The sequence below is a fragment of the Canis lupus genome, chromosome 33 (genome assembly GCF_048164855.1).
Source record: "Canis lupus baileyi chromosome 33, mCanLup2.hap1, whole genome shotgun sequence".
NCBI lineage: Eukaryota > Metazoa > Chordata > Mammalia > Carnivora > Canidae > Canis > Canis lupus.
Genome location: NC_132870.1, coordinates 15168793 through 15196764, shown reverse-complemented (window position 1 = coordinate 15196764; position 27972 = coordinate 15168793). Strand labels below are relative to the sequence as shown.

Below are 27972 nucleotides of genomic sequence, written 5' to 3'. Positions count from 1 at the left end.
CATAAACTAACAGGTATTGAGTAAATGTACTTTTATTAAAAATAAACACCAGGGGATCTCTGGGTGGCTCAGTGGTTTGGCGCCTGCCTTCGGCCCAGGGCGTGATCCTGGAGTCCCGCGTCGGGCTCCCTGCATGGAGCCTGCTTCTCCCTCTGCCTGTGTCTCTGCCTCTGTGTGTGTGTGTGATGAATAAATTAAAATCTTAAAAAATAAAAAAATAAATAAAAATAAACACCAACCTTAAATATTAGTTCAAATACTCAAAAATAACATTTTAAACAAAAAAGTAACTGTCTTCCCAAGACATTATGGGAAGGTTTCTGGTTATGCTACTTGTGAATGGTCCAGGTGGACAGTCCTTGATCAGCCTAGACAAGACAATCTGTCTTTGGATTTCAGTTTCTTACCATTAGCTTAGATTTTCTTGAACTCCTTAGTTAAGTAGTTACCTTCACCACATTTTAAGAGAAGAATTCCAAGTGTTAAAGTCTCCAAGTACTCAGATTAACAGACCATAGGGCAGCTAATGAAGGAAAAGTCTGGCAGTCAGGCTGGTACACATTGAAGCTCCCACATATTGTTAAAAGTTTTCAAAAGGAGGCTGATTTTGGTCTGTATTGTTTTAAACATTAGAGAGATGACTATTTTACCTTTTTTTACTTAAAAAATTTTTTTTGACTTTTTACTTTTAATAATTCCATACTTTGTTCTGTTTACCTCCAAAACTCAAGGGTGTTACCTGACCTAGACATAGCATATTCCTTTGCAAATATAAGCCTCTTAAAATTAATGACATTGTACTTTACTTTTGTAACAATTTTGGAGCAAGAAATCAATGTGTGAGAATGAAGTTTATTAAAAACTAGTATTGAGGAAATGAATGACATAAGAAAAAGTTTATCTTTTGGCGCTTAATTTAGGAGGAAAAATGTAAGCAGCACACGTGAGGGGGTCCCCAGATTGCTATAGATTGGCATTAAGTCAGCTGTGGAGGGAAGACTAGAAAGAGGATACTCAAACTATCTTTGCCTGGTACGTATTTTTCGGATTTTCCAAAACATCAAGAATTATATTTTCAAGGAGCATTGCAGAATTCACTTCAGTTATATGTATCGGCTTACCGTTTTCCTATGGTACATCATAACAATTCAGAAAAGCCTAACTGACACTCAAAAGTGGTTGAATATTACAACAGCAAGAAAACGAACCACTTTACACTCAAAAGACCTATTTGGCATTGCTGTGTTTTTGACCACTTTTCCCTTTCACTTTTGTGTTCTTCAGCTTATCCCCCCAAACTAACAGCTGTGGCCAAACACTTGGCAGCTGCCAGGCTAATCCTCAGATGCCAAGCTTTTGAACAGATTTTCTAGGAGCAGACTCGGGCTCTGTGATGGCTGCCTGCACACTCCCTTCCCATTAGCTGGTTCCTTGGCAAGTTCTTTGATTCATTTGATTTTTGGCAGAGCAACTTGCCTGCTGACTATGAAGTCTCTGACTCTGTCAAATACTTTAGTTGGGCTGAATGTTTATTTGACTGCCCTTCCTATCATGCCTAAAGATTAAAGTTTTCAAGATCTATGTTTAATGCCATACAGAGCTAAAAAAGAAGGGTTTTGCACAGTTGAGTTGTATGAATATGAAGGATGAGAGTAATCCTTAGCCTCAGGACCAATCTCTCATTGATTCTAGCTCTTTCCAGTGAGAGGTTTGTAACATAATGCTTTGACCATTTCTTGGCAGAGATTACTTTTCCCACCTTATGGAGTGGCAAGTTACCAACAGTCTCAAAGTAAAAGCTTGGCCCAGATACAAGGCACTCTCTTTCTCTCTTTCAATGGTGAAAATCTGGTCCATTATTTCCCTTTTACTACTCTCCTTTATGGATAAGTCAGCTGAAAAAAATCAGGAAAAGTCTGCTTTAGATACTAATTGGAATTGGCCTTCTATCACTCATAGACCTGAGTTCTGAAGTAGCCAAATGATTCAGAAACATTTCATCTAATTCATTCCCTGTCATTCTGCATGCATTTGAAAAATAGCACAGGTGGACAGTGCTCATTTTACAGTTATGTAATAGGAATTTTACATAGGTGAAATTGGGAAGATTTTTGAGAAACGCTTCTTAAAATAATTAATCAGTGCTTGTCTTCATGCTATACAGTAGTTCACCAAGACCAAAAAGAAGTAGATAATATATATAATGTATATTTGGGACAATAGCTAGTAAATAATGGATCTGACTCAGGCCAAAAGGATATGGTCTTACTTCCCGTTTTGAGAAAATGAATTGGAGCAGAAATCTGTGATCCCATTTCCTGTATGAAACATGTATACCAATGGTATAAACACTACCCAAAACCTCTTGTTCAAAGAGTGTTTGCTTTTATGGCATATTCAGCTAATTGTTCTAACCTTTCTATGTAGTTTTATTATTTCATAGTCTATTATGAGGAAAAAACACATAATTTTCTCCTAAATGTAATCTGTTCCGGAATATGTATTAGTGCTTATTATGTATAATACACCATCATCATCATAAATAGTTTAGGAATGGAAGACATTCCAAAGATATTGAAGGCACTTTCCTTGTCATTCAAGAATTAAGGTAAAATTAAAGATTACCTTAATTTGATTTGAATTATTCACTCTTTATATAATTTTACCTGTCAGGATAGACTACACTTGTTTCACATATTATGGTTTTGTAAGTTGAAGTTCTACAAGATAGTTTGCAGTAAAACAGTATATAAAAATATGTCCCTTTATATTTCAACAGGTAGATTTTAAATATAACTATTAAATATCTAGATAATAATAGGTTTGCACCTGGGTAATTTTTCAGTGAGTCAGGCACACACACACACATAGACACACAGACACAGACACACACACATGCACACACACACACTACCTTACAGTAAACAGCATTAATTTTACTATGCCCAGTACATTTTCTCTTAAAATTTATAGGTGTTCAAAAAAGATCTTGGTTCCATCTCCTCACAAAGTATACTTTTAAAGAAAAGAACAGTGTTTTTCTCTTTTTATAGGACACATTTTCTTAAATAGTTTATTATTTAATAAAGTATAAAATCTAGTATTATCATCTCTTATTGATACATATAGGTGAAGTATTACTGGCTTCTATTAGTAGACGGATTAGAATAAAAAAATGTAAATAAAGTTAACTATCAGTGTGTTTTCTACTCTCAAATACACAGAGTTGTCATGTAAAAGATCTAACTAACTAAAATTATACCTGTACATTATCAGTACTTTAGTGCCTAAAATGTATGCATATGCATAATTTGAGTACTAGGAAATCCAGGGACCATCTATTGAATATAACATATGGTATCATGAGGTGTTCACAAATTGCTTCAGGGCAAATGATTCATTTTTAGAGGGTGGTGGTAGAAATGTATAACTCATCAGCAGAAAAAGGAAAGGTTATGTAATAGGTGGCAGAAATGTATTGACTAACTCAGCAGAAAAAGGGAAGGTTATGAATTTTAGATGTTTTGGAGAAAATTAACATAATAGAAATAGAAAATACTATCAATTATTTGTATAATTAATAAATTTTTGAAGCCTTTCATCTCAAGAGATCTGACTGCCAAATCAAATGTTGTTTAGAATTGGATAAGAGAAACATAGTTTATCTTTCTAGTGTTTCAAATTTAAAAGAGACAGAGGGAATGATAGTCTGATAATTCCATTTGTGCAGTTTAAAGGATACAGTGCCATAGTTCCTGAGTAACTATAATCTGATAAAGCAGATCTATATTATAATCAGTTCGTTTGAATCCAAAATGGAGTATATATATTCCAAGCAAACACACCTAAGCCAAATGATATCACTACTTATGACTAGTACATTAATTTGTCTTCATGAAGAACAACTGACTGCTTAAGGTCAGAAACTGAGAATCATTACACACCTGTGCCAGTACTTTCATAGAAAGATGAATTGAAAGCTTTCAGCACAAAGTTAACCTAAGTAGGAAAACATCAAACTATAATTATGATATGGAGATATTTATTATTAGATATTTAATAGAAAACTTTTCATTTTTGAGAAGACAATCTCTGCCATCATTGTCATTATAGAACTGTAAATTACAGAAATGTAAATTTGGTGCAGGGGGGTTCTTTCTTGGTTAAGAGAGCAGAAGCAGGGATCCCTGGGTGGCGCAGCGGTTTAGCACCTGCCTTTGGCCGGGGGCGCGATCCTGGAGACCCGGGATCGAATCCCACGTCGGGCTCCCTGCATGGAGCCTGCTTCTCCCTCTGCCTGTGTCTCTGCCCCTCTCTCTCTCTCTCTCTCTCTCTCTCTGTGACTATCATAAATAAAAAAAAAATTTAAAAAAAAAGAGAGCAGAAGCAGAGTATGCATGGCATCTCTGGATCTCTTACCCAGCATTAGGTATTATTGCTTCCAATTTAGCAGCCAAGTCACTTAACAGCCAGAGAAAATGATTCCACCATTCACAGTCCATAGCCATAAGAAGCAGCGACCTTTGGGGAAATCTTCCATACACTGCTTGCTTTTCTATGCCCATCCATCAAGCAAATGAGCAATCTATTTCTGCCATGGTACACTGCCACTTCATTGAATTTCTGAAAGACACCTACCACTACCGATTTGAATATCAGCAAACAAAACCACAAATAGCTCCAATTTGTTCAATTTTGTAGGGTATTTTCAGGTAGTGTACAATATACGTGTTCAGTTGATTGTAGGGAAGGGATTTAGTTCTAAAAGAACTTTAGAATAAGTAATTGAGTGCCCCCAAAAGATTTATATGATATGTTAGGACAACTCAAGTGGGTCTGTGTAATCTCAGTCATATGTTATAATTCATTTAGCAGAAAAGAATAAAGTTACAAGTAGTTAGCAATAATTATACTTAGTCTGAAACTTACCTACGCAGTAGCACATCCAGAAAAATCTGTATTGCAGAAAGAAAAATGAGGTCCACATCTTTATGTAATAGATGTCATATACATATTTTTTTCCATTCTATTCTACTGAATAATTTGACAGATGAGCCAATAAAAACAATTCCATCGAAAAAACTAGAAATAAGTAACTTAAAAAATCACTATATATATTTTTTATCTTGAAATTTTAGTGATATATCTAATAAAGTTATTCAATTAATTTTTAAACTTTAATAGCATTTATACAGGTTTCAATATTATGCCTGGATTAAACTTTGGTTATAAATATAAAATCATTTCTAAAAGGCAGAATTTCTAGAGCACCTGAATGGTTCAGTCAATGAAGCATGTGACTTTGGCTTAAGTCATGATTTCAGGGTCCAAAATCTAGCCCTGTGTCCAGCTCTCACTCAGTGGGGAGTCTGCTTTCCTCTCCTGCTGCCCCTCACTCTGCTCATGCTCTCTCTCTCTCTCAAATAAATAAATAAAGTCTTAAAAAAATAAAAGGCAAGGGATCCCTGGGTGGCTCAGGGGTTTAGCGCCTGCCTTCAGCCTGGGGCGTGATCCTGGAGTCCCAGAATCGAGTCTCACATCCGGCTTCCTACAAGGAGCCTGCTTCTCCCTCTGCCTGTGTCTCTGCCTCTCTCTCTTTGTCTTTCATGAATAAATAAATAAAATCTTTTTTAAAAAATAAAATAAAAGGCAGAATTTCTGGGTGTAAAAATAGCATTACAATAAAGATATACTCTTAACAGTATATAAGAAAATGATTCAAAAGTTCTGTAATTTTAATATTTTATTATGATGTCTGAAGTGACCACTGCAGTTACAGTGACAAAATAAAATGGAAGTATATGTATTAAAATATTTTAATTTATCTAAAGTATTATCTAATGGAGAATTATCTTACTTAAATTTAGGCAAAATCTATCTTTAGACCTAAAAGATTTTTATTTTCATTCTGTCAACTACATCAAAAAATCTGCTCTATCATGATGTGATATACAGGAAATTTGTAGTGCATTTGAGGGAAAAAAAAGATAAGGGAGAATAAAAAGAAATATTTTCCACATAATAATGGAAGCTCACCTTGTACTTTGTTACTTGTGTAACAATGTCTACAGGCAATATCTCTAGCATTAAAATTATTACAGCGTCTCCTGAGCCTAACTGTAAACAATTTTTACAAGGAAAGATACTTTTCACTGATACAGGAAAAGAAGAGAAACAAACCTGGAATCATAAAATTCTTGAAACAGGGAAGCAATTTTATCACAAATTGAAGCCTTATATAAAGAAATTTTGTATGCTGTGCTTCTTTTCAGCAGTTACCTATGTCAAGCTGGAAATTATACATATAATGGAAAAGAATTTGATGGCTACAATGGTGAAACTATGTGTTTTTTTATGAACAGCACAGGAGAAACAGTTGGAAGAATTCTGAAGAGCACAAAAATTCTTTGCTAATATTTAGTCAAGATTGAATGAATTCTCATCAAAATAGGCTTAGGGGATCCCTGGGTGGCTCAGCGGTTTAGTGCCTGCCTTAGGCCCAGGGCATGGTCCTGGAGTCCCAGGATGGAGTCCTACATCAGGCATGGAGCCTGCTTCTCCCTCTGCCTATGTCTCTGCCTCTCTCTCTCTCTCTCTCTCTCTCTCTCTCTCTCTCTGTGTGTGTCTCTCATGAATACATAAGTAAATAAAATCTTTTAAAAATAGGCTTAAAATACAAAAAGGGGGTGTAAGAAAATGAATATTAGTGCCTTATCCATTGATAGAGGTGAGGGCTAGACTTAGAGTTGCAGAAAACCAGACCAGTGTTTTGCAGAAATTGCCATCTATTGATATCTCCTTTTTTGAATTCCTTTTGTAAAGAGAAATATCAACTTCCACTTACTTATTTTTAAAAATAAATAATAGAAGACATAACACTTTATACTCAGTAATGACATCAAACTGTAACTATATACTTCATTTCCTTAGAATTCCAATTAAGGAAGAATAGAAGGAGAAAAAGAGGTAAAAGACAAGGAAGAATGAGAGTGAAAGAGAAAAAAATAGAGACATAAACAAAAAACACGGAGTAGTACATAAAGAGTGAACTAGACAAACTTTATAACTGGACACCCAGCTTTAGAATGTCAATATCTGTCTAAAAGCACTTTGTTTATTAGTTGATTGCTATCCATAATTTTTAAAAAGACTATTTATTTATTTATTCATGAGAGACAGAGAGAGGGGCAGAAGCAGGCTCTATGCAGGGAACCCGACGTGGGACTCAATCCTGGGTCTCCAGGATCAGGCCCTGGGCTGAAGGCGGCGCTAAACCGCTGAGCCACCTGGGCTGCCCCTATCCATAATTTTTAACTGCTCAAAATATTAAATCACAAAACCACTGAAATATTAAATCAGATAATATTGAATAATTTACAGTGATTTTTCAAAGACCACCAAACTGGAGAACTACTCTTTGATGAAAACAGTGGTATTCTTGAGGAATTGTTAAAATTAAGAAAAAGACTGAATTCTTCACCCCAGGATTTGTAATTTTAAACTTTGTAGTAACAAAAAACTTATGGTTAAAAAAAAATACTCATTTAGACCAAGATATCAACAGTATTTTTCTTTGGGCAAATTTATCTATTTTAAACTTTCTAGTTTCATTTTTGGAAAAGGCAGACTATAGAATTAGCTACTACATGTTTTTCGTTTTTGTTTTCTGAGCCACAAGCTGTATTGTTAGACTGGGGATGAATATAAATATCCTGGTTAAAATTATGGAAGTAGTACACATTATTACTCATAATACTGAGTTTTACCACTTTATTATGGTTATATCCTATTTGTTGAAATTAAATCATATTTTTATTAGTAATAGGATTATGGAATTTATTGTCAGACCTGTTTCCAATAAACGATCTGCTACTTATTAGTTACTTAATTTCTTTGGGTTGTGATTATTGCAGTTGTGAAATGATGACTATATGATAATATGGACTTCAATCTGTTGTTAAGAGAAATATGTATGAGGATTAAAAAAGTGACAAATTTTATGGCTCAAACCTTATAGCCATTTATTATTATTACTTTATATACAATTACAAAAGACTTGTAGGTTTAGTCATGAAATGGAAGCAATACAACTTATAATGGCCATTTTCTGTGTAGCTTAGTGAATGGCCATTTAAGGCAGATTTTATCATGTTAAAAATGTTGACATTTTCTTTGAAGGAAAAAGATACAAGGATAAGGAAGTTTATTAAAATTTTTAAATTAAAAATGTAAAATAACAAATTTTGAAAGATATTTGTAGATGGAACATTGGAAACCAACTGATCATGCTACAATATCTCAGTACATTTTCAGAAATTGATACTATAGACAAAATCTCTGACAGAAATCTAATAAAATTTGAAATAAGTAATTATTTTTAAATGCCTTAAGAATTTTAAAAAGCTGTACTTCAAACTACCTTTCTTTGAAAAGACACTTGAATCTTCAATTTCATTTTATTTATGTAATAATGCTTTTGAGAACTCTTCATGTCTACATGTATGAGTTGTCCAAATACCCATATTCAGAAAAACAAAAATTGTAACTTTAAATACTTATAATGTTGAAATAACTAAAATAAATTAGCTGAGCATTCAGATCATTAGATTAGAAAAAAGGCACAGTGTAAACTCAAGGAAAAGTAAAAAAGCTGAAAATAATATATTATTCAAATATTATACATATAAATTACATATATGAATTTTAAAAGCCAATAGAATATGGCTACAATAACAGCTACTAGGTTGATTTATGATCTTTCTCATCTGAACATAATACATCAACATCTTACTAAAGATGCTACAGATCCCGTTTTCCAGGAGGTTTGGGATGGAGATCATGAGAGTTGGGTTTCCACCTTTTGAAATAAAAATATTTAATTAATCCAAATGGACAATTCAATAGACAATATAAATAGCCAATGCTTTCCTAAAAATATTAAGGAGATATCAACGACCTAGATAACAATTACTGACATACCACTGTATGTGCTTTGCTTAATGATCCTTTGAGTTATGTACTTTTTAGAAGCCCCTTTCTAGATGAAAAGTCTGAGGCATGGAAAGGTCAGTAACGTACTCATACATCTAGAAAATATGTGTAGGCTTTTTGTTTGTTTATTGTGATACACCACACACATACACTGATAAAACCATGATAATTAAATTATATAAAACTGGCACAAAAAAAAAACTGGCACAAGAAAAAATGGAGAAACAGAACATGGAAATTCTTAATAAAAGAGAACTTTTTCAACTGACAAGCAATGTTCTTAAATATGTACAAAATTTAGCTTCAGTTGTTTATGACAGTGAAAATGAATACCAATATGGTCTTAGATATAGTACACATCATATGTATGTACTATAAGAACATTGTACAATGCTCCCAAATGTTTACTATGTTATTCCATGAAAAAATGTTCTAAAAAGAAACTAGTACTTGAATACCACAAAAATGACTAGGAAGATGTCAAAACAGTCTTGTGTGGTCAAGAAAACAAGTAGAACACAAGAGCAACTATAGGAGGAGAAGCCACATTTTCCTTTAAAACATTAGATGACCCGAAACATATGAATAAGTAGAGGCTGAGCACTGAAAAAAAAAAAAAAAAAAAAGCCCGATTCACAATAATCCAGAGCACAGACTAAAAGCAGTATGAGCAAAATTTCTACTACAAAGCAGCAAATGGAATCGGGACAGCACAAAATTAAAAAAAAAAAAAAAGATAAAATACAATGAATGTAAACCACAGAAGCACAGTAGTAGCAATTCAGGAGAAAACGTAGACATTTCTTTGATAGTAAAGTCCTTGAAATAGAATGAACATCCTCTGGTTCCTCTCGAGTTCTTATAAAAATAGAATGAGTAAATAGGGATAAAATCTATAAACCTCTGCAATGTAATCATAAAAAGAAAAGAAGCGAATGAAATGCACAAGAGCAGAAAGCAAGAATGGATGGGACTAATACTTGAATGCTTACTTTCTTTTAAAAAAGTATTTATTTATTCATGAGACACACACACAGAGACAGAGAGAGGCAGAGACACAAGCAGAGGGAGAAGCAGGCACCATGTAGGGAGCCTGATGTGGGACTTGATCCTGGGACCCCGGGATCACACCCTGGGCCAAAGGCAAGCGCTAAACCTCTGAGCTGCCCAGGCGTCCCAAGTGTTAACTTTCTTTACAACATTTCAAGTATGATGCTTCATTTATTTTCAGGTATTCAATCTATATGAAAATTTAAATATAACAAAGATAAGGAAATTTGGGTTCAGAGAAAACAGTCTGGGAAATTTTAGGGATTTACTCAGAGCACACACAAATTAAGCAAACAAAGGAGCTAACTATGAAATCCAAGTATATCTGACTGAGAAAGCCCAGGATCTTTCCTCCACACATTTCTGCACCCAGCACAGTGTTTGGACAATAATGATGCTTAAGGGGATCCCTGGGTGGCTCAGTGGTTTTGCTCCTGCCTTCCGCCCAGGGCGTGATCCTGGAGTCCTGCATGGGGCTATCTGCATGGAGCCTGCTTCTCCCTCTGCCTTTGTCTCTGCCTCTCTCTCTCTCTCTTTCTCTCTGTGACTGTCATGAATAAATAAATAAAATCTTAAAAAAATAATGATGCTTAAAAATATTAACTGTGTCAATAATACCAAACAGCTTCCCAATCAGGGAACATAACACAATTTTAGTACTGATTAGGGCGGAGTCGTTAAAAATAAAGCAGGTCAAAAGTTAAATAAAATAAAATAAATGAGTAACATAAAATAAAATTGAAATAAAAAAATATGAATGTCATTATTTGGCATCTATATTTATGATTTTGTTTTTATTAGGCAGAATATATATATAAGGGATGGTGGATTTAGACAGGAATATGTGGAGAGAAGATTGAAAATATTTTCTGGAGCACAATTGAAATACAACAAAAACAAGATAAAATTTATAACCAATTTTGCTCATGAGATCTTGGTGTCCAAAATTCAACAGTGATTCATACTCAGAGAATCTGAAAAGAAAGTTTAGAAGGTGATACTTTTTCTTTCTTAAAGTCTTGCAAACAGACTTTTAAAAAAATTCTTCACTTAATAATGTGTTTTCTTTTTAAAAATATAAGATGTCTAAAATTTGTTTATGAGACATTTATCAAACAAGTGTCCAATATTGCTTTATTTTCATGCTTTATTGAAACTCAAATCATACACATTACTCATTATGCACATTTTAATTGATTCTATTTACATCCTTAGAAAAAAAATTGCACCTCAGCGAGAGTTAACTTAAGCTACTAAAAAAGAGAAATTTATTTTCTAAAATATTCTTCCAAAGTATGGGCTCAGAAAATCTGAAGACTTGTGCAGAATGAAGTGATTATTAAATAAGTTAATGCTGTAATTATTAATATCTAGACTATAAATATCTCTATTAATATCAAGTACTAATTATCCATCTCAATGACTCAAAAACTCTTGAAAATTATGTCACTGGAAGAAATGTTAATTGCTGTTACAGTAGATATAAGGCATATGTCAGCCAAATTATTGATATAAATTCACTTTTTCTGGTGTAATATTCTAGCTTTTTGCACAGAGCTAAAAGCAAAAGTATAAAACCTAGTGTTACCCTCAATTAGTCATGTTTTCTCTCTCCCTTTCCTTGTTTCTTTCCTCATTTTTTAATCAAGAATTGTCTAAGTGCTTTCTAAAGGAAAAAGTGTGGCATGTGTATTGAGCATACTTTTATGATCCAAATTTATAGGATTTTAAGTGGATAATATATTTATGATTGTAATTGAAGAGTTATTTTTGAGTGTGTTACATTTGAAACCACTGACAGTATTATTATTACTATGCAAAATACTGTCTCCATTTTGATAGCTAGCTATCAAGGATAGTCAAACTATTTTGAATTTTCAGGTAATAGTGAGATTGGAGTAAGATTTTTCTTCCAGCATAGTACCACAGGAGACTTATATAAGTCTCAGAAGGATGTTCAGAAAATTTCTGTTTGTGGCCAGTGAATAGTCCAAAGCCTTTTCAGCTGTATTTCATTGTGAGTTGACAGATATTGGCAGGAATGTGCAATGACTATAAAACTTTACATGTAACTCCTGAGAAAGCAGATTGTGATTTAAAAAAAAATGCATTGACCTTCATAAAATGTTTAATGGGAAACATGTTCTCAATCATGCTTTTTCACATATAGACTTGAATTCTTTTATGAATTACTACTTATAAAAGGCACGAATGTATATATAGAGTTGATTACTTTAACTGATTCTTTTATAAAAGCTAAGTTAAATCTTATTACCCATTATAGGGATTTTAGCAGGCTTCTCTGAATTATCTACAAGTGAATTAAAGTTCAAATTTGAGGATTTGTGAATTCTTTTATACCAAAGGATTGGCAGAGGAGCTGTGGAAACACTCCATAGAAGTGTAGCAAAAGATAAATGAGTTCTTTTGAGTTTGAGTTCTCTTTATATTTTGACTAATTTAAAAAATGAGAGGGTACTTTGTTTCTTAAGTCTAGTACACACAGTGAATGGAACATTTCATTACGATGAGGAATTCCAAGAAGAGTGAAGAAATCTCAAGGACAATCTTAAGAATATTTTAATGTGCTTTTACAAGCAAAGTAAAGTTATATTCAACTCAGATAAGCAGAATTACAATAGTTCAGGGACCTGGTACCAGCTCTGTGTTAGGCAACTCTTTCCTGGATTATATATTCATTACAATGATCACTCAGCAAAAACTTTCATTTGGAATGTGCCCAAAATATATTTATTTTAAGTGCAGATAAGACTATCATATAGGTGCGTCCAAATCTATTTTTCTCATGTAAGTCAGAAATAACATTTTTAAGGGCATATTTTCTAGACAGGAATACACTTAAACTTTATTAAAATGTCTTAAATACCTTTACAATCATTCTGGTTTATAGGATGTTAAAGATGTATGATCCAGAATCTTGTCAAGAATCATTTTGGTAGACTTGGAAACATATTAAATGAAATGTTTTTCCTTGAGGAGCATGGCAAATTGATATATTCTTTTACCAAAAGGTATGTATTGGGGATTCTCCCCTTTACTGTCCCTTATCCTTTGGATTTTATTTTCATTGATAGAATGACCATATAAATTATTATTATAAATTATTATTGGGGATCCCTGGGTGGCTCAGTGGTTTAGCGCCTGCCTTTGGCCCAGGGCGCGATCCTGGAGTCTCGGGATCGAGTCCCACGTCGGGCTCCCGGCATAGAGCCTGCTTCTCCCTCTTCCTGTGTCTCTGCCTCTCTCTCTTCTTTATGTCTATCATAAATAAATAAATAAATCTTTTTTAAAAATCAGTTCATTTTTGAGAGGGAGAGGAAATGAAATTAACATTTTTTTCTGAGACAGGCATAAACTAAGGTAGTCCTATAAGAACCAGAAGGTATGGTAACTTTAATCACATAGGAAAACATACCCAGTCTCATTAAATGCTTAGGGTGCTACTGTATAGAGGAATGGCAGAAATTCCTTTTTGCTCAGAAATATCCATACTCTTCCTTTCCTCCTGTACATATAGCTAGACCACATTTGCCAGGCTTCTTCATCATGCTAGTCCTTGGAATATAAGCAGGAGTTAAAGGTGCCATTTCCTCATCTGGCCTATAAATACCTTTCACTCTTGTCCTTTATGTCCTTTATTGCTGATATCTGACATGGCCATAACTTCTAGGATCATGCTGGAAACCATATTTTGAAGATGATAGAGCTTTTTATCAAGCTGGATCTTGAATGACTGCATATAGAATTATTCTTCTAAACCCTTTACCTATTCAGCACATTAATTTTGCAAGAAATCAACTTTTTACTATTTGCTATGAGTTCAATTTTAGCCCCCCCCCCCCATATGTTGACATTCTAACCCTCAGTAACCCAGAATGTGACCTATTTGGAAATAGAGTTATTACAGATGTCATTAGTTAAGATGAGATTATAGTTGAGTATGGTAGGTCCTTAATCCACTATGACTGGTATCCTTATAAGAATTGGGGATTTGGGGCAAAGAGACAGGCACACAAAAAAGGACATCATATGAAGACAGAGACAGACAAACCCAGATGGAAATTGGTCATGTGAGTACAGAGGCAGGGACAAGAGTAATGCTGCCACAAACTAAGGAATACCTGTAATACATGGCACTATCAGAAGCTGGAAGAAAGGAAGGATCCTCTCCTAGGAACTTTGGAAATAGAATTGTCCTCCTAATACCTTGATTCTGAAATTCCAGATTCCAGAACTGTGAGGAAATACATTTCTGATGTTTCTTAGTTTGTAGCACTTTGATATAGCAGCACTAGGACACTGATATAATATTTAAGCCACTATGGGCTTTTGTCAGTTTTTTCAGGATAGTGGTTAGTATCACCTGATACAGAAGGAAGGGCCATGATTCTAACATAGTAGGATTTCAAAAAATTATTATTATTCATATGCTAGGATGTATAAGCCTTCGAATTGGAAATAGAGGTCACAGTGGGAATGGACCAATTCTTCAGTTTCACAACTGAAGCAACTTTCCTCCCCTACAATTGTTTTTAGGTATTTCCAAGGAATGGAAAATTTGTGATCATCTGTTTTATTTCAGAATCAAATAACTTTGCCAAGAAAGAGTTATTTGTTACACAATCTGCATGAATTGACAGTAAATCTCTCTCTATGTATGCAAAAGTTCTTGTTTAGTTATTATCTATGCTTAAATACAGAAATTAAAACTAATTACTTTGAAATCACTTTCCTCTCCCAAACACAAGGAACATAAGATTTAAGCATATCACAAAATTATTCAGTAACTCTTTCCTGTGCAAACTTTTCTTTTCCTTCTTCCTCCTTAGCCCACACCTTAACCAAATAAACTCAGAAACAAGATCCATTTGCTAAGAAGTAGAAAAAAAAAGATTCTACTAATTTATAAAACAGGTTAAATAATCCAGTAATTTAGGATGGTTCAGTTTGTTAAGCATCTGAGGCTTGATTTCAGCTCAGATCATGATCTCAGGGTCCTGGGATAGAGCCTCTAGTCCAGCCTCTGAGCTCAGCAGGGAATCTGCTTGAGTGTCTCTCCCTCAGCCTCTACCCTGGCTTGAGTGTACACAATCTCTCTATCTCAAATAAGTCAATCTTTTAAAAATAATTTATTATTATTAATAGGTTTAGAAGGAAAAAAAGCTCAAATACTTTGAGTGCAAATCCACAAATGACAAACATGTTTGCAAACAATAGCTTGTGAATTGTGTATGAAAATGCTTGTGGCTGGAATGAGATTGCATTGTTATGTGAGAAAGACTAAAATGAATGGAGTAAATTTTAGAAAGAACAAAGCATTGTGATTACATTTAACATTCAAACAGGAGCAAAGCATCAACCAAGGCTAAATATCAGACATAGATCACCAGAATCAGTAAGACTTGTATGTATTTTTTACCGGGAAATACAACAAAAGCATCTGTGATACACTAAGTAAATCAACAACAGCAAAAACAACAACAAATCCTGACATAAACAAACAGGATCTAAGCTGATTACCACATAGGAAATGTATAAAGAGCAGTAATATCTGATGCAGTAGATAGAGTATCCCCGCACTGCATTCAGGAATTGCTAACACATGGCAGCTAACAGCAAATGCTCAGCCAGCTCTCAGCCAGAAAAACATGCCTTATCCACAGGTTATAGAATAAACACAGATGCAGCAAAATGAGTCACCAGAGGAAAACAAAAATCTAAATTGAAGGTAAATGAAGCTTTGTGCACATGCATGACAAGAAATCCATTGAGCAAAACTAATTTTATATCTGTGCCAGAATGACTGTCTTATATGTTGGGAATAGGGAACAGGAGGGAAAGGAAATTGTCATATAATAGTAGACCTTGAAGTGTACTAAAATAGAGAATGCCTTCTGTATTGGCAAAAAAAGAAAAAATATATTCTAAGAGGTAAAATTCATTCACGTTGCTATCAAAATGGAATGAAGAAATATTGATACGTAGAAGAGAGGAAAAGATGTATGAAAGAAGAAAATATTGAGAATAAGAAAAATATTCATGTAAAGATTCAAGAAAAGTAGATTAAGTTCCTAGAAAAATGACTTCCCTTGTAATGCACATAAAGTGACATAAAAATCAATTATTTGTACAATATATTTCATAAACTTACTATATAATTTCTATTTTTTTCAAAAGTTACCATAAAACTTTCCTATTATATTTGAATCAATTTTTAGTAGAGGAAGGAAATTAATTTCTGAACTGTCCACTAGCACAGGTTTTTCTATTCTTTTAAAACAAAAAAGTCCATAGAACTTTCCTTGTCATTTTAACCTGATCCATTCTCTATAATACGGCTATGTTGGGTATCTGGTACAACATTGGCAGGCATTTCTTGAGGGACATAGTTTAGCTCCTTTGGAAAAGGTTTTTAAGATCTATAATTTTTTCAGTTGATATTAACTGCAGAATTCTTTCAGATCAAATTGCTTATTAGGAAGTGGGAGTGAGATTTTCATGCCTCATTATGAGTTTCGTTGGTAACCTTGGTGTGAATTCACCTTTGCCACCTTGTCTTTTTAATGAGAGAGTAGATTGAGCAAATTTAAGTATTCCAAATCCTTTTCCAAGTATGTCAATAGCAGGAAGTGACCTTGGAAAGAATCTTGGCTTACCCATAACGGTGTCTTGGTAGAAAGCCATTTGGTCCTAATGGGAGCAGTGGGTTAGCTCATCCTGCCCATTTGGTACAGACCTGCTATCTTGGCCACATGCTGCTCAGTGTAACCATCCTCATTTATAGCCCTAGTCTTGGCTGCTGTAAAGTGAGAAGGAAAGAAGAAATCCCTGTCTCTCTCTATACTGATTCTCTCTTAGGCGAATCTTTGTTTCATTTGTTTAGAAGTCTGTAACAGGTTAAAGAAGCAAGTTCAATCAGTGAAGCAATCTAAAGTTTTGTTAAAATAGTATACCTACAGTGGAGACCTTATTGGAAACTGAGAAAGGCTGAAGATGCATTGCTAAAAGTTGTTGGTCTCCTTGGGAATGGAGAAAAATTTGGATTTTTATGAGAGAAAAGTATGATATAGTCAGATCTGAACAATGATGGCTACATTGTAGAAAGATCCTGTAGTTTTTAGCTTTTTAAATTTTTCCTTCCTTTTTGGAAATAAATAAAAAATTAGGCACCAACAGGAAAACAACAAAAAGAAAATACCCAAAGGAAAAGCAAAAAGCTAAGGGTAATATATGTGCCATCTAAAAAATAAGCTTTCCTGATTCTTTTTCTCATAAAAACACTAGCAAATCCATACATTTGGATCTTGATTCTCTGAAAAAAGAGACAGGAAGCAAGGGTTTTTTTTCAGTTGAGACTGAACTCAAAAATACACAAGTATTGGGCCCTCTTTCCTGGTGGTTCTGAAGCATTCCTCCCCCACCCCCCCCACTGCCAGGCCAATTAAGACCTTTGAACTCATTATAATGAAAGCTACTAATGACCTTAAAAACAATTTGAATCCAGAATCATGATCTGAACCTCACAATAGATTCCAATTCTGTTATTGCGCAGGACGAAACTAAGAGACTTTTAGGTGAAAGTTTACTTAGAAGGTTGCAATTCTTGTTGAGGCTTTTGTCAGTGTGGTGGCTTTCTATTGTTATCAATTTGGCTAAACTGAGCTGTTTCATATTATTCCTTTCCTTGACTGTTTCTGGTTAAGATCAGCCACAAGGCAAAAGTGTGCAAGATTTGAAAGGCAGAAGTGAGATGGTGGACATGTTTGTTCTTGGCAGTTTAAAGTTGATCATGCATGTCTTTGTGGATATACAGGTTCACTTGCTGATCTGGGCAACAACCAAGTTCCCATGGGATTTCTTCCTTGAGCTTCTCCAAATCCTAGTGTGATGAGGCAAGAGCACCACTGGAGGTCATCATGGGTTCTAATAAGATGTATACAGTTCCAGCTTGTTCCTTGGGTCTCCAGGTCACTGCTCTCCCACACGTTTCCTTCCAATTGCCTGTCCAGTGACTTCACAATCAACACCAGGTTAAAAAGAAATAGCTGAACTGAGATTACTTTACCAACTCCTACAATCTTGTAAGATTGCATCATTCTATGCATCTTTTATTCTACATTATTCCTAGTGGTTCTGAATGAATACTGGATGACATGGACTGTTGCCCCTAAATGCTTTCTATATGTCTAATTCTGATATATAAGGATCTATTCTCTTAAATTGTCATGCTATATTTTACAACTATATTGCTCAACTTTCCTTATAAACATAACTATCATTCAAGATTTTTAGAACCTTTATCAAAAAGAATAAAAATGATTTATATAATTTATAATTCAGTAATGTCTTCACTACCTAATAATTGTCTACTCCCTATTTCACACAAAACTGTTTTCCATTGTTCCATCTTTCCCTCAACCAAAAGAGATATCAGAAGTATCTCATATACAGTTTTTCTTTTCTTGAAGTCCATTCAGAAAGGCAAGCATTTCTTGCTATTGGTTCAGTTGTTTATTTTAATTAGGGTGATATGTCTTATATTATGTGAGATTATAATTAAAATTATTTATTAGGAAATCTCACGCAAAATATAACAAATTTTTGCAATTTAAGAAATTTACAGGCTACTAATTTACAACATTTTGATTTTGTCTAAGATGATTATTCATTCTTTTTCTTCCCCAAGTCAGTTTCTGTTTTACACTGTTGTCTCAAATTAATTAATGATAACATTCCTTTTTTATTTACCTAAATTAACAAAACACACTATTACTCTGATAATTAACTTAAAAATATCCCATTCTTTTATCTCTAGTTTATATTTGACCACAATGGAATAAGATAGCATGTTTTAAGAGTCATAGAGTCCTTCCTATCCTAATGTCCAAAGTCTAGTTTTACTTAGTTATGGAAACTCCAGAGGGTATTTGAAGAAACTGAGTAATTTCTCAAAGTAACAACTAATGCTATTTCACAAGGAATTAGACAGTTTGTCATATTTGAAATAAATTTCAAGTGGAAGAAAAATGCAAACAAATACTCAACTGTACCCAGTGTGTAATTTACGGGCAACAGTCATAAACACAAAACTATCGGCATTAAATTTCTTATCCTCATTTTGCAAAAGAGGATGTTAACAGCTGGCAATCTGTATTTGTTGGAAATTAAATATTACTAAATAAGGTTAAAGGAAAAAAAACCTGTCTCTGTGTGATTAGATTCCTTTTTATAGCACGTACTGTTTAATTCCAAAGGTTCTGGACCTATAATAAACCCAGCTGGTTTCTTATGTGTTAGCTATGTTTAAAAATACATTAGAGGTTAAAATATAATTTTCTAATTTCAATAGCACATACATATGGCTTTTTTGGCTTCCAGAATGATGCTAGGTATTCAGTTGCATTTGCTTTTCATGTATATAATTTTTAAAAAATTTCTGGATAAAATGCTTGTAGAAATATAGATGGATCCACATCTGAGAATGGTAATATCTTTCGTTTTGTTTTGTTTTAATTTTTGATGAATGCATACTCAGATAATGTGATTAGAACAAAAGATAAATATTTTACAAAATGTTACATAGCATTCACTTAATCTTTATCAGTTATCCCGAATATGAGCCATATTTAAATTACTAGATAGAATTAATCACTCCTAGAAAAATATCTCTTATGATGGAATAGCAACAGTGCAAGTAGTGATTATTGCTTTTCAAAGATATAGCTGAATAAAGCATTTCCTCTCTACTATGTGCCATTATAGATTTTATGGAATATCTATTAGAAAGGTTAAAGGCTGACTCCTCCATAACTTCAAATTTGACAGTGCAGGTTTGTGACCTTCAAAAGATGAATTTTAATGACTCTGAAATCTCTCTTAGATAAATGGAAATATAGCCACATGCATGAGAAACAAGGATAAAATAAAGAGCCTGACAAGCTAAATAAAATAGACAAGAGAGGTAGTTTTAACAGAACAACCACTTTAGTCTTTTGTTTTCTCTAGGAGACAGTTGGATGCCAGCTAACCACATGGGCATAACAGACAGTACTGTGGGCAGGAATATCAATGAGCTTGATTTTCCTAACCTTCAGGAAGTGGAGCAGGCTCTAAGGCAGCAAAATAAATTACCTTCTAGGGAAGACAGTGGCACACTTTGCACCCTTTCTCTTGCCCCAGAGCACCAGATAGGCAAGAGTTGACTCACTCTGTCTGGTAGATCCTTGACTTCACAGTTGGAAACTCCACCACCAACAGAGCCAACTGCTGCCACAATCGCTGGGGAATATTTTTGGTTAAACAGAACAAATTTTTCTTTCAGTCACCACACAACTTTAGCATGTATAATGGCATCAGTGCTGCTCCAGTTCTGTTGAGACAAATTTAAATCAGGCAGACAGACCATAGGGATTCCTGGCCTGAACATAAACCCTGATAGTTTTCTATGATATTTCCTTTATTCCTTCAACAGCAGAACTATGTCCCCCTTAGCTATTTGGCCAGGCAAATGCTCCATTTAACAGACAAGTTTTGCCAGTTCCAGCATAGTGCAGAGCAGCAGCACACCTCTAATACAGGAGTCCCCAAAATGCTAAGAAGAACCAGATAGGGTGGATCACAGGATTTCTAGTCTTTTTGTGTTTAAGGAACATTTCCAATACATAACTAAAGAAAGAGTTTTTAGGACAATGTTAAATGGGATGGAATATGATGGCCTTAGAATTAGTGTGTTGAGGGTTAGTAAATGAAAGAACACTAAAGGGGAAGAAACTCCCAGACATTGGTGTTTGCTCTTCTCTGCAGTATATTCTTCTGTATCTTTTTTTTTTTTAAAGATTTTATTTATTCATGAGAGACAGAGAGAGAGAGAGAGAGAGAGAGAGAGAGAGAAACAGGCAGAGACACAAGTAGAGGGAGAAGCATGCTCCATGCAGGGAACCCGAGGACATGGTTCCGGGTCCCCAGGATCACACCCTGGGCCGAAGGCAGGCGCCAAACCACTGAGCCACCCAGGGATCCCCCTATTCTTCTGTATCTGATTATTCATTGTACATCTCTGCCAAAAATATTGAGAGCTCTTTGTTTCCAGAAGTATGATGGGGAGGGGGAGAGAGGAAGACGGTTGAGTATTTTTGTGATTTGTAAAAGATAAATAATTTGCCTGGGGTAAAAAAGTTGAGATTGATATTTGGGGGGAGAAGATCACTGATTTAAGTATTCTTTATATTATCTTGCACAAAGCAGTTCAATTCAATAAAACAACAACAAAAAAATCAAAACCAACAGAAATCCTCTTTCCTGTGAATTAGTATGGATTCACAGTATTTGAGGTTGGGACTAATCTCTCCTTGTAATCATTCATTTAATAGATATTTATTTGAGACCCTACAATGTGCTAGGTACTAATCTAGGTACTATTTTGCCATGAACAAATCAAAGTCCCTGACCTCAATGGAGCTTCCATTCCAGTGTGGGCAATGGACAGAAATAACAAACAAATTTATTTTGTTTGGACAAAAAATAAACAAATCTAAAAATGATGGTAATGCATGCTATGGGGGCAAAATGAGGAAGAAAGATGAGGATAGCAGGGATGGGGGAAATGGGTTGTGATTTTTAAATATATTTCTTAAGAAGGGCCTTGCTGAAAAGGTGTATTATATGGATGGAGGTTTCTGAGATTTATCCTGCATAACTGACTACCCCTACCTGCAGGTACACAGGCAGCCTAAAGAATGTTGTTTGTGTGACTTGTGCTGCATAAGTGACCTTGGGAGCCTTATTAATTGACATTAGCCGGCTTCCACATCAGAATTGGCCCTTCTGGCCTGGATGCCAAGAGCTGTAAATCTTGCCTCATATCTCCTCCAGCTCCAGGCTGGGCTCATCCCCCAGAATGGAATCTGGAAGGGAGACAAGCACACTTTGCCCAGGCTCCTTGAATATACAAAGACATGATAATATAGGAATGAAGCTTGCTCCAAACTGCACATAGGCAAACAAATGTTTAACTTTGGATCCCATCATTGCTCTATAAATATGGCCCTTATGGGGATGATCAGTTGGAAGTCTTACCTGAGGGGAGGATGCTCTGCTCAGGCCTCTCAATGACTGGGACTCCAAGTCTGGCTGTCTCCATGGGGCTTCCCCAGCTAATGAAGTTAGATATTGTAAATACCCAATTCGATGTAACTCTGTCTTATTTTCCTTTACTTCTTACTATTGCCCTCATCTATGTAGATTTCCCCTGCCTTCTTTCTGTTTCTATTAGATTTTTATATTATAAATAATGTATTTTCTTCCCTTTGAAATTGAGAGTATAGCTGCTGTGAATCTTTTCTTCAGAACAGAAGGGACAATGGAACAATGGAACAAGGAAATTGAGAGTATAGCTGCTGTGAATCTTTTCTTCAGAACAGAAGGGACAATGGAATAAGGAGATGAGAGGGAAAACCATATGCATATCTTGAGTATTTACCTGGAGAGAACATTGAGCATTAAAGTACAATAGGAGTTGTGCTCAGGGTGATTAAGGAACATAAAAGAGGAATATCACTGCAGTGAGCAATGGGAAGGGTGGAGAAGATAGGTCAGAAATAAACACCATGAGTGCTCTAAGAAAGTGATATATTCATATAAGAATGATGTGGTCTGATTTACATTTTTAAACTATTGCTCTATTATTCTTTGAAAATAGTCTGAGGGAGCAGGGATAGAAGTAGGTAAAAACATAGGAAGCACTAAATTCTTAATTTAGGTATGAGATGTAATGTTAAGGTGGTGGCAGTAAAAGTGGTGAGAAGTGGGCAGCCCGGGTAGCTCAGCAGTTTAGTGCTGCCTTCAGCCCAGGGCATGATCCTGGAGACCAAGGAGTGAGTCCACGTCGGGCTCCCTGCATGGAGCCTGCTTCTCCCTCTGCCTATGTCTCTCTCTCTCTCTCTCTGTCTCTCATGAATAAATAAATAAAATCTTAAAAAAAAGTGGTGAGAAATGAAGGGATTTTGCTCGTATTTGAAAAATTAAAACAATAAGATTTGTCTGATAGATTACATGTGGGATATAAGAAAAAGAGAAATGTTAAAGACTCCCAAAAAAATTTTTAGCCTATCACTTGGAAAGATCGAGTTGCATTTATTGATTTAAGGACAACCACAGAAAAATAGGTTGGGGGCAGATATTAGTTTTGGACATGTGAAATTTGGAATGACAATTAGACATTCAGTAGTAAATGGTGAATAGGCAATTGGGCATGCAAATCAGAGTTTAGAGTTGTGTATGTTGGAGGTACAGGTTGAGCATCTTATGTATAGATAATATTTAAAGTTATGAGACTTAATGAAAAACTGATGCTTTTCCCTGCTTCCATTCTAATTAAGTACTTCATATAGCAGTTGAAAATAAACATTTTATATTCTGAGATTAAAGCAAACTAAGATTTCTTTAATTGTTTCCAATTCCTGAAAATAATAGAATCTTGAATATTGCTTTAAACCTGGGCTTTATAACAAAGATAATCATCCCTGAACTATGATATATTGATATCTGAAGATATGCATGATTTTTGTGAATATAACAATTAGAAAAAGTTATTAGGGGCAGCCGGGGTAGCTCAGCGGTTTAGCGCCGCCTACAGCTCAGAGCGTGATCCTGGAGACCCAGGATCGAGTTCCACATCAGGCTCCCTGCATGGAGCCTGCTTCTCCCTCTGCCTGTGTCTCTGCGCCTCTCTCTCCTCTCTGTGTATTCTTATGAATAAATAAATAAAATCTTAAAAAAAAAGAAAGAAAAAGTTATTATCTTCCTGCTTCCAAGAGCAGACTAATGTAAACTGAGTCCCCAGGATTAATTTGTGTCTTTTTTCCACCTTCATATTTCTCTGTTTTTTATTTGGTAAGTAGTCAGTTCTCTTGATATCTGACTCGCTTGTACACTTTTTTTGTTTTTTCAAAATTGCATCCTCTAGGAGCAAATCTAGATGGAGAAGTCCAACCTGAGGTTGGGCACTGGTTCTTGATCCTGGCTGTATGACAGAAACACCTGGAGAGATGAAACGACTGCCATCACCCCGGTATCATGCCAGATACCATGCCAAACTAATTTTACCAGATCCTTGGAGAAAAGGCTCATATATCTACTTAAAAAATCTATCAATAACCTTAGTGCGTAGCTAAGGTTGAGAATTATTTGAAGGTTGTAGAGATGAGAAGGAATGAGAATCAGAGAGAAAGAGATAGAAGGAGTGTTTTTCCTAGAAGTTAATTGAAGAAATTGAAGAAGGAGGGAGTTATCAATTGTAACAAGTGCTATCTATAGGCCAAGTAAAATAAGTACTAAAGCTTGGTTATTCAATTTAATAATTTGGCTGTCATTTGTAAATGTATAAAAGATGCTTCAGTGGTTCAAGAGAAAACAGAGATTTCCTTCGCTATTCAACAACTTTTTAGTTTGTGTAATCCCGTTTGTTTTAGTTGTGTTGCCCTTGGTTACCAGGGAGGGGAAGGATGGAGGAGGCAGTGAAATAGGCAGGTGAAGGGGATTAAAAGGTACAAACTTCCTGCTGCAAAATAAATAAGTCATGGGGATGTAATGTACAACACAGGGAATATAGTCAATAATACTGTAATAACTTTGTATGGTGACAGATGGTAACTAGACATATCATGGGAATTATTTCATAATGTATAAAAATATTGAATCACTATGATGCACACCTGAAACCAATAGGATATTGTATGTCAATTATACTTTAATAAAAAAAAAAGTAAAAGGAAGCAAGGGAATTAGAAAAAGGGTATACAGATAACCTTTTAAGGAGTTTTTCTCTAAAGGGGAGAGCAGAGGAATAGGTCTAGTCACTGGTGAGATTGTGGGATTAAGAATGATTCTTTTCAAAAGGATACCTCATGTTTACTCTGTATTTAAGAATGATTCTGTACATATAGTGAAAAAAATAATGATTTAAGGATAAAAGAGGTGAGTTAGTGAAACAGTGGACTCGAGTCCATGAAAAGGAATTGGATCTAGTGAATGAATGGTGGGTTTGGCCTCAAAAATAGTACAAAGGCTAATTCCTAGAAGGGGAAAATAGAATATGTGAACACAGATGCAACTAGGTTGATAACTCTACAGAAATAAGTTCTGTCTGATTCTCAGTGAAATATGAAAGAGATTTTCAAGTTAAGGTGATAAGAAGGAAGAGGTGTTAATGGTTTGAAAAAGAGAAGTTGTCCTGAGAGATTTCTTGACATGGGAGCCCCAGATCAGCAGCACATTCATCACTTAAAATGCAGATTTTCAGATTCCACCTTAGACCTACTGAATCAGGATCTGTTTTTAACAAGATCCTGAGATGATTTATAAAACGAGATTTAAGTTTGAGAGGCACTGATTTGGGAAAAAAAAAAAGGGTGGGAGAGTTAAAGGACTAAGAAAATATGGTAGGACAGCTGTGGAGCAGTCAGGGTTCACCTGAGGTTAATGATCATGAATTTAAAGTACAACCAATTAGCATGGTTATGAGTTTTCATCCAAAGAGTTCACCTATGTGGGTGCAGGTAAGAGCAGCAAAGAATTGTTTTACCTAGAGTTGATTTTTGTCAGGAGAGGACAGAATGATAAATAAGCAGAAGAGTTTATGGTAATTTCAAGAAAGTGATGATTATGATAATCAGACATTTAAGGTTTGGTAATGTAGGAAATGAAGACAAGAAGCCTTTGAGGACCAGTGAAATACTAAGATCAAGGTGATACTGTTCCCAGCTCTGGGGGTTAAGGGACTGTTGGAGCTGGAGTGCTCAATGGAGTAAACCAGATTTTTTTTTCTCATCTCTTGATAATTATCACCGAATGCTAAGATTATGCTTTTCACAATTGCTTACTTTTCTTTTGTCTTTTAAAATCATTCCTACTGTACTAGACATTATTCATTTTCTTATCACATTGAGTTTCCCCTTCCTCTGAGGGGAGTTTTATATCTCAAAGTATTATGTCTATTTGCAGCTCCTAAGGCTTTTTCTCTTGTACTCTCACAGCAGTGTCCTATCTCCAATTTGACTCTGATAGGGATGATTCAATCTCTTCAAAAACAGTAGTAGCAGGAGAGGAGGGTAGTTACTTACTAAGGGTCAGAGAAAAGATTGGAACTCATACCTGGAAAGATTATTGTCAATTTCCTGAAGCCAGAACAGATTTTGATTTGAAAACAAAAAAGACAAGGCTGAGTGAAATGCAGTTCTGAAAGAAGAGCCTTTAATTAAAAATAACAGGTAGCTATGAGAAGAATGTCTCAGCTTTAAGCTATGCTTCTGATCACATTTCAGAAAACACCATCTACCAACTATTACATTTACAAAACATGGAATTTAAAATATGGACCATTATTGCCCTAGAGGCTGGATAACCTGTCCAGTTGCACCAGACAAGTTAAACAGGTAAGAGAGATTTTATTCAAAACTATTGAAATAGGGTTAAAGACTGTTACAATAAGGGAGACTGAACTCAACTCTGCTGAAATAGAAGGTAGAGAATTTTAAGCACTGAAGTGAGTTGATAGAAAGGTAATGAAGGACATTATGGTACCTTGGTCAATGTGATTAGGCCATCATTGTTAATCGGCACCCATTGAAGTTAGTTAGTATCCTACCCTCTCACAAAGACTGGAAGATAGGAGCTTTTTCCTTCTTCTTTCCTTTCTCCTTTCCTTTCCTATTTTTTTTTTTTCAGAAAGAGAGAGTAGGGGGAGGGGCAGAAGGAGAGAGAGAATCTCAAGCAGGCTCCATGCTGGGCATGGAGCCAGATGGGGGCTCAGCCTCACATCCCCAAGATCATGCTCCAAACCAAAATCAAGAGGTGGACCCTGAACTGATTGAGGCTCCCAGGCAGCCCATTGATGATTACATTTAAAGGAGATGGCTTCCAGGTCCTTGAAACAGACATTCCTGGGTTGTAAGGTTGGCAAGAGGCTGGAAGAAAATTTATATCTCAAAGGAGTGGGGAAAGAATTTACAGTTGCAAGTTTTCTAAGAGGAAATTCAGGAGTCTATAGTTAGGAAAAACAGTCAAAAGTTTAGGCCATCTTAGAAATGGGGAAAGTTAAAGCCATCTTGCTTAAACCTTTCCCTTCAAAGCCCATCACCTGCAGATAACCTACTGTATAAAAGAGATTAGACCTGCATAAGCCATCTAACAGAAAACAAGGAACCCCCACATCTTGGTGTTGGTGGCATAAAGGGAAAGATTTGACTCTAGATATAAGTTGGACAGACAGAACCTGTTGAAAACTGCTTAAGGGACTCAGTGATAAGCATAACACTGATATGAACCTCCATTTCCCATTATAATCTATGCATCATTTTACTAGATGCTTTCAATGTTTTAATTATTTAGTGCGTAACATAAATATGTTATGTTTCATAATGACAATCAGCACAAAGTACAAAAAAGAGCAAACATAATAAAATGAACATGGCTACATTTTTCTGTTAGAACTTCCTTTACCTGTTGGCAAAATGTCAAAAGGTTTTACTCTGGAGTACTGTTTATATTTATGAAAGTTCCTAACTTTAAGTTTGTGATTTGTTAAGTTTCTATGCTATATTTTTTGGCACTACACTTGAAGGGATTCAAAATTCAAAACAAAACCCCAATTCGGCCTTAATTTGCAAATTCTGTACCAACGCCTATTCACTTTTTTATGATTTAGTAGGTCATAATCGGCGCTGTTTTGCCTTGAGCATGTACTTTTATATACTCTTTAAGCAATGATGTCAACATGTCAGGAATTGTTTGGCACCGGCTTGACGTTAAGCTAGGATTCTGACTTGTTGAAGCACATGTACCCAACTTAATGCAATACAGCTTTCTCCTGCTTAACAACAAGGAGGGAGCGAGGGTGCCCCATGCACTGTCCTA

At 35.1% G+C, this 27972-nt stretch overlaps 1 long non-coding RNA gene across 2 annotated transcripts; it reads right to left on the bottom strand.

Moving 5' to 3' along the window:
* Nucleotides 1-26: 26 nt before the first annotated feature.
* On the bottom strand, nt 27-14243 carry LOC140623611 (uncharacterized). Of its 2 annotated transcripts, XR_012023166.1 has the most exons (4): nt 14184-14234; nt 4930-4955; nt 3945-3999; nt 27-201 (listed from the first exon to the last, which is right to left on the bottom strand). It is a non-coding gene; the product is annotated as an uncharacterized lncRNA (long non-coding RNA). The 2 variants fall into 2 exon arrangements; XR_012023165.1 differs by lacking the exons at nt 27-201; nt 3945-3999; nt 4930-4955 and adding an exon at nt 13059-13320 and having other exon boundaries at nt 14184-14243.
* Between the last annotated feature and the right edge of the window lie 13729 nt (nt 14244-27972).